The following is an 8,651-nucleotide window of genomic DNA, read 5'->3' as shown; positions in this document are numbered from 1 at the left end:
CTTCAGTCCGGCCAAGTCTCCATTCTTGGCTGGGCCGTTGTAGTGGAGACTTAATGGATTCCAGCCCGTCGGCTGTTACTCAGTTATCTTCCAGGGAAGACACACATTCCTCAAGTAACTTAAAGAACTTCCTGCCTATATATTGAAATCAAATTTAGTTGGGCACTTTGCATAAGTGGTTTATAACAGATCTTATATTTGTTGAAATCATAAGTTGCTGTTAAAGATATTCTACATAAAATATACAGTTCCAAACTGTACATACTTTGGGAAATTAGCTAATCCTGTCTCAGTGTAATTTCTACAGTCTGATTGTCCTTTTGGTGGCATTATAACAATCAGTGTAGCAAATGCTGACCCCCACTTGCTCCCTTACACTTTAAAATGAGCCCTCCAAACATCATGTTGAACATGCATTCTTAGGTTGGAAAGTATAATTGCCGTCCCAAGTGGAGCTGGATATTATATCAAGGCAAGAAACAGTATCCCATAAAATATTACATTCTTGTATACACTGGAACATGAGGACATTGTGCAGTGAAATAGCTCATTCATAGAAGGATAAATACTGCATGATGCCAGTTACATAAGGAGTCCAAATTAGTTAAGTTTATAGAAGCAGAGAGTACAGTGGTGGCTGACAGAGCATGGGGTAGGGGAAATGGGGAATTGTTCATAAAGTTTCAGTTAGGCAAGATGAAGAAGTTCTGGAGATCTCCTGTACAGCATTGTGCTTATAGTTTACTCTATTATGCACCTTAAAATTTGTTAAGAGGTTAGATCTCCTTTTTTTCATTTGTTTTTCCCATGTTACAGGGACATCTGACACTTATTTAGCAAACCGTAACTAATAAAATCTGTTTCTTATGAATTCAAAAATAAACTAAGCATAAATCAGACATCACATAATCCATTTGGTTCTCACTAGCATTGGTTGTAATCCCTTTCCTAATATCCTTCCCTTGTTATGACAAAAGGTGCATGCAGTCCCGATATCACAGGACTCAAGTATTAACCTGAAATTTGAGGCTGTCTCCTCACATTAATTGCATATGTAAACTTTAAAAATATTAAGTTTTATAGAAACCAGTCATAGTATTAGACACTGTTAAATTTTCTAAGCTTTCTCTGATTTGGTTAAAAAATGACTTTCAACTAAAAACAGCCTGAGTAAACAACAGAGAGCTTATTATGTATTTCAGAATAAATGATAATTATTTATAACCAAATCTAATAATAAATTCATCAAAATAAGTATATTTAGGTAATAAACCAAGGGAAAAGACTGTAACTTAGACATTGCCCTCTCTTTCTATATTTTGCTAGATTCTTGAACAGAAGGACTGAATTAAGCACCAGCCAGAAGGCATTGAAATATAGTGGAAAAGATCTTCTCTTTTTAGTAACTTTTGTGCCTGCTTTAAATTGATCATTGTTTCATCAGCTAATCCCCAAGCAGGAGGGCATGTCCTTTCCACTTGCAGAATTCTCTTACATAAGTTGAATTCACTCCTTATCACCTCAAGCCAAAAAGTACTTTATTTTCTTTTTGCTTGTTGTTTAGGAAAAAGGAAAAAAATATAATCAGCTCATACTACTTACTGGAGCTGTCTGCATTTTAACCCCAGACCGTGAATGGACATCAGAGTGCTCTTATGATATTCTGCACAAAAGGCTCAGTGTTCATGGCTCCACGCAGAGAACCCAAAATAGCATTCAATAAGCAGTGACATGCAAGTGTGGTACTAAAAGCGCAAGCATCTGTAACTCCGAGCAATGTGGCACATGTGGGGTTTGATGAGAAGCCTGAGAAGCCAAGTGAGAATCATCTCCCTTACTATTCCTTATATTTAACATGAATTTTGAATTTCAATTTCCACAGAACTCCTAGAACTTGAAGATACACAGGTAAGAATGTGATAATCAGGTACATATTGGATTATATACATTATCTCTTAATGAAAAGGACCAAAAAGTACTTGGAAGTTTTTGCTAGAGTATGCTTCTTAAAGAAAAACATTCTAAAAATTTTAAAACTATGACCATGTATATTGGACTTTCTCTAAAACAAATTATTGTGAGAACAATTTGCCACGTCTGCTATTCGTGATTGAGAAAAGTAAAAGTTACTCATATATAGGGCATTTAAAATGGTGTTTATTGGTAGGAATGTATCACTGCTCCATCTTTTCCTTTCTCTGGGATTTTTTATAATTTATCATATATTTACATCTGTACTGTTAGATGCTATGAACAATAAAGTTGTCAACCATAAAGATGTGAGAAAAATATTTATTGAATAAATATTTTAATATAATACATTTTTTCTTAGTAAGCGGTGTTCAGTCTGCAATTTTCTGGACAAATAAGATAAAATGTTTCTTTGAAGGACAATCTGTTATCAAACTTGACATATAATTATTTTATTTCCTTTCTCCTTGTGAGGTTTTGGCTATCCAACTTTCTATTGACATTCGAATTCTTAAAGCAAAAGAATTTACCTACTTAAGAATGTTATAATAATAATACTAATGAAAGTAAGCTACTGAGAATATTATGAATACAAACATGTATTTGAACATGTGCACATATTAATTTGCAATATATTATATACATTACATGTAATAAAAAGGTTAAATATGAAAGACAAAATTATAAGTTAAGAAAATGCAAAATTTGAAATACATTTAATAGTTCTTAATTCTAATTTGTTACAAGTAGTTTTAGTTAGTAATTTTAACCAAAATGTCAATGTAAGTTTGCCAAAATTACTAAATTACTTATTTAGTAAATCTGTAACTACATATTTAAAAAAATGAAGAAGTTAGCATCAAAAGGATCTAGATAGAAGGACAGATGTTTTCTTTAGATTATATAATTTATACTTTATAAATTCATTTTCTGAATAAATATATCTGTAGATAAGACATGTAAAATATTTGCAAATTTAGCAATATATATTTATATTTTGGATGTATTTGCAATATTAAGTATTATAATGAAATAATATACATTTATATAATATTCTTTATTCCAAATTTTAAATACTTTACATGTTTAAGTATCACAAGTATGCAAATATGCACTTACAATTTTTAACTTGAAAATACTTAAATTTCTATATCATGTGAACATTTCTGTTTGCCAGATGTCATAACCAGTAAAAGTATTTCCAAGTGTAATTAGCATTACAAAATTAAAAGTCTTGAATTATTCAATTTTTAATAATTAGCTGCTTTTGAAATCTAGAAATCATCTGATCCTTAAACTTCATATGTAAACACATTCTACTGTATGAAGGCTTTTTAACAATGACTGAAATGTATCAGATCATTAAGTAATTTATATCTGCATTTTACAGTCTTAATTTTAGTAAGTTCTTTATCTGTGCCCAAATGAAATATTTATACTTTTATGCTTAGACACACACACACTTGCACGCACTCTTTCACACAATTTGTGGAAGTCTTAAAGCACATATTATCTACTTATATTTTTTGTTTTGTTATGTTTTCCCTTTTGGAGTCTTTCCAGAGTACTTATCCCCAGAAACTGTTGGGTTTTTTTGTTTTTGTTTTTAATTCAATTAAATTATCATAAATTGAAAAGGCTTTAAAATGATGTGCACAAATGGCTGCCAGCCATTCTTAAGAAACCTGGCCCATCTTTCAGGAATTTGTCATAATAGAGCTAAATATAATTTGATAAATGATAATCTATAAATAGATATTGAATTTTTTGCCCCTCATGCTCTTAACACCCCCACCTGTAAATACTATGTTATATTTAAAGTTTTATAGAATACGATTTCCCATGTTGAGTAGTAAGACAACAGAAATAAATGTGTTACATGGTTTAAAAGGACATGTTGATTTTTCCATATACCTTTCTTTATTGGGGTTTATTGCTACTGTTTTAAAATAAAGCTTGAGAATCATGCTGATGAACATGAGAAAGTGGAACTTTTCTACTCTGTTGTCACAACAAGTTCCTTTAATGTACATGATTTTCCAATACATGTATCTTTGCTTTAGCATAACAGATTGAGGATGAAACATAAACAAATACGGAATTCAATAACTCCAAGTGAATCCTTTCTTTTAGCAATGCTGCTAGTAGCTGATAGATTTGAGAAATGAGTTATTCTTATCAAATGACTGGAAAAATATTTGACACTTTAAAAAAAGGGTACCATGAAATAGTTTGTTACCAACTCTACTCACTACTCAGCTGAGATAATCCTGGCTTTAAAAACCTGCCTTTCACAATTTACAATGTCTTTTTGAAATGATGCATGCCCTCTTGACAATTCTGATGTGATCCAGTAAGAGTATTCATGTCTCACTTTAAAAATTGCTTTAGAGTTAGTAAAGCAGATATGTTTTTGTCAGAAATTTGTCTCATTAATTATCAGTAAAAGACATTCAGAATCATCAATGAATGTGAATTAAAGCAAAACATATAATTTTCAGAGACTCTGCTTTGGCATACCAAGAAAAATTTGAAATGTTATTATAGGACAGTGACTAATCAACATACAGGATCAGTACATCTACATTTTGTCTGTTCCTTCATTCTAAGAACTTATGTGATAAATGAGCTTTGTAAATCCGCAGAATAGCATATTAAAGCAGGAATAATTTAGGCACATCAGTTAAGGCTTAAAATAACCTAGGTAATTTTCTCTAAGAACAAAATTTAGAAATATCATTCTTGTGGAAATGAGCAAATTATACATATATCATTAGGAAAGGAAAATGCCACCATTTTTCTGCCTTTAAGTTGGATTATTGCTAAATTATTTCAGAGAGTTTGCCATATTTTTCTTCTTAAAAATCTCTAGTGGAAAATCTATTACTTCCTTTGATTTCAAGACAATACTGCCAAATTCAGAGACAAACATATAACTAGAATGCTAAAAATAAAGAGGAAAAGGATATAGATGCATCTTTTGTTTGAATTTTTAATGGTATCCTTGTTTATCATTAAGCATATACTTCTTGATAGTGATTGAAATTGCTCATGAACTAGTAAAGCAAAAAAACATAATCCTTTCCCCATAGTGTTAGATGAAAAATAAAAGGGCCATAACATCACTTCTCAGTTGGCTATAAATCCCCTCCTTTTAAATAAGACTTTTGTCTTTTGGGTATTTGAGACATTGGTTTCTCTTTAGTTATTTATTTCCTCTCTGTTATCCAATGTCAATAGAATATGCCAATTCTATAGGCCTACCAGGATTTGACTCCACATTTATTGGCTAATAATAAATGAGTACATACATGAGCACATACACACATATACATATGTTTCTATATTTATAGACTAATTTTTAATTTGTATATACATAAATATACTGTTTAATAATTTTAAGACTACATATACATACACAATGATAATGGCATTCCATTTTATAGAGTGATTTAACAGTGACTTATGACATTAAATTTCAACTATTTTAAAGATAGGAAGCAATGTCATTGTTTATGCACATACATACATATATATATATATATATATATGAAATATTAGACTAGTGTTCAAAATACACTGCTATTAAGTATATTTTTATTACATATAATATATATTATATATTTTTTATTATAATGATATTAAGTTTCTCTTTTGTAGGGAAAATAGAAACAAGAAATACACATTTAAGGCTGTCTGTATATGAGTTAAATATTAAAAATCTTAGTAAGATATTAACTACTTTCTACATATTATGAAACAAAGTGATGTTAGTATTGCCAGATTAAAAAAAACTTCAAGCTGAGGAATTATTTTATAGAGGATCATCACTTTTCACAGGATACTTTCACTCTCCCTACTCATTAACAAGTTAGAGTGGCTCAATAGGAAAAAAAAGACATTTATTCACTCAGTACTTCATTCAGTTGTCATCCAGATTATACCAGATACTTCTACATTTAAGCACTAAAAGAACATATGATTATCCTCTCTGGCATCAATTATGAAAGAATCAAAAACTTAAAATACCTACCTTACTTTTTTAATCCATTTTGTGTCTCAGATTAACAATATTCTTGATGGTTTTACTTCCTCAAATCTATATGTCTTTAAGCCATGGCATCTTTTGGAGGTACCCTTTACTGTTTTCTAGATTTTAAAAATCTCTGGTTTAGTTTTTCTTATAAACATTTTATTTGGAATTAAAGTGATTTACTTAATTTTCTTGTTTTGGTAATTATAGGGCAAAAATTTACTGTTTTTACTCTATAAGCATGTCATTCATGTTAAAGGGATTAAAAGCTTCTCTTATGAGATGTTTCCAATAATTTACCTAAAGTACACTACTCGGTCATTCTTTATACATAGCTAATACAGATAACCATAAAATGATATCCCCAAAATGTGAAATAATTATATTGAACACTCTGCCTAAGTAGCACATCTGGTTTCAAATTTTATCTTCAAAATATTTTTTCATGATGACATACTGAATAAATTCAACAAAATAAACATCAAAAAGGAGCATATTCATTTTTTAAATTTTAATTTAGTATTCAGAAAAAAACAAAACAAATGATGCAGATACCTTGCTTTACCTGCTTTATGTAAAGAGACTAAGGAAAGATTGAGTTTTATATTATCTAGTTTAAAACTAAAACAATGCTTATCTTGAAGTGTTTATTCAAAAATATTTTGTGCCAATGTAATGATATAGTCTGACTTTTTAATACATATCCTTTGAAATATATGTTTCATATTAGGATCCAAAATTTGTGTTGTTTACTTCAAAATATTTGTGAATAAATACTGTGATAGTAAACTCTATGAATCCCCCTTTTTTAGTTTTGAAATTAATTTGTCATCTTAACACATGGAATATTCTGAAAGATTATTAATTTGAATTTCCTAAATTTACTTTTTAACTCTCAAGTCATAGATAATGATGGTTATTAAATTATTATTACTTATATATTATTATTTGTAGTAAACAGAATTTATTGAGTGGTTACTTTGGTGCTTGGTTTATGAATTTCTTTGCAGCAACATTTTTGCTTATTATTGCTCATTTAATTGTCCTGCAAATGGGCTCTCAAACACCTTATTTTTCTTCTTTAAAAATTCCTCATTAATTTTAATACCCCCAGTACAGAAATCTCCCATCTCTTCTTTCCCCGTGTTGGCCACTACTTTGAATGACTCATCTGCTAATGGAATTCAGTTATCGACTCTAGCCTCTCTTCAATCCACTCTTCTCTAATTCCTGAGAATCATTCTTAAAACTTCTTTTCAGCTATTCACCAAAATATACCAGTTTTGATTTTTGTTCTTATTTGTATTGATGGATGGTGTAAGAAACCAAATCTTGGTACTTGCACATTTGTGTTGCTAATAGGTAAATGATTGCATATGTTGTGTTGACATATATTAGTGACAAAAAAGGTATCAATTTTTTTTTCATTTGCTAACACTGATTTTTCTAATTAAATACAACTCCCTATAGAACTCTGCATTCCTGATTGCCTGAGGCTTGTAACTACTAAATCTTTTTACTACGCAGCTATCCAACTATCATTGTCATAATCCTCTCCAACCTCTTTAAACATTTATTTGAATGTATGTGTCAAACTTGCTCAATTAAGTTCAACTACTAGGTTTCTATGTTTTTACACAATAAATCATGCATTGGTAAATCCATTTGTACCAGAATTTTCTAAACATCAATTTATTTCTTTAGGATAAAATTTCATATGTAAGTTTAGTAGATAAAATGATCTGAATTCTTTAATGCCCCTGAATCATATTTTCTAACTTCAGAATATCACTCCAATTTACTTTGCTGCTATGAGAAACAGTTCATATCAAAAAGTTATGGATTAAGTACTTAGAGGTTATAGGAGGTCAGTATATATATTTTAGAGATTTCAGAAGTAGACTGGACCATAGATGAAACTTGAATACACGTGTTTGGGAGGTAAAGTGAAGAAAACATTAATGGAGGGCTCCTTATTCAAGTGAGAGTGTTACAGTGTATTCAGCTCCAGCATAAAATAATAATAGTTCTGTCATGTTTGCTCATATCATAAAATAATAATTATTGCTACAAAGTCAAAAAAGTGCTTTTGCATGTGGTTGGAATGCTTTTAATACTTAACCCAATTCATCTAAATCAGACACTATGTAGATCTGTGATACTATTTCATGAATTTAAATTTTGCACTGATTCTACATATATAAGCAAAATAGCAGAATGTATAACATTAAAAATTTTTCCATTCACTAAGATTTGGGTCTTTACAAAAATCATGTTTATATTTTGCTTTTTTCAATAACAAATTTATATTTTCCACACCATTTGGTAGTGATGCTTACTAAGTATTGACATTTATAGACCTTATAATAAATTATAGACATTATAATTTTATAAAGAAGATGTACTGAAAACAATTGATAATTGGACAAAGGAGCATTTGGATGATATATTTGACGAAGTATTACATAATCTGAAATGTAGGTAGTACTATCTGAAATACATACTAATACATCAGCAAAAATTGTCAAATAGAGTACAAGTATGTATTTACTATACAGTGGCTAACGCGATTTTCAACAAGTGAAAAACAAAACAATATTTTCTTAATAGAAATTGAAAACAAAATAAATGTTGCAATAAATTCTTG

General features: G+C 29.7%; 1 protein-coding gene across 6 annotated transcripts in view; it reads left to right on the top strand.

The window, feature by feature from the left end:
• The first annotated feature begins 1,736 nt into the window (after positions 1–1,736).
• The window catches only part of CDH19 (cadherin 19), a 71,171-nt gene continuing 64,256 nt past the window's right edge, over positions 1,737–8,651 (top strand). For 3 of the 6 annotated variants that reach the window (XM_036876779.2, XM_036876778.2, XM_036876781.2), the window contains exon 1: positions 1,737–1,908. The gene's annotated coding sequence lies outside the window, so the exon portion shown is untranslated. The remainder of the gene's footprint in view (positions 1,909–8,651) is intronic. The other 3 variants (XM_036876776.2, XM_036876777.2, XM_036876782.2) reach the window with 1 other exon arrangement.

The sequence above is a fragment of the Manis pentadactyla genome, chromosome 6 (assembly GCF_030020395.1).
Source record: "Manis pentadactyla isolate mManPen7 chromosome 6, mManPen7.hap1, whole genome shotgun sequence".
Lineage (NCBI taxonomy): Eukaryota > Metazoa > Chordata > Mammalia > Pholidota > Manidae > Manis > Manis pentadactyla.
This window is presented reverse-complemented; position numbering and strand designations above follow the sequence as displayed.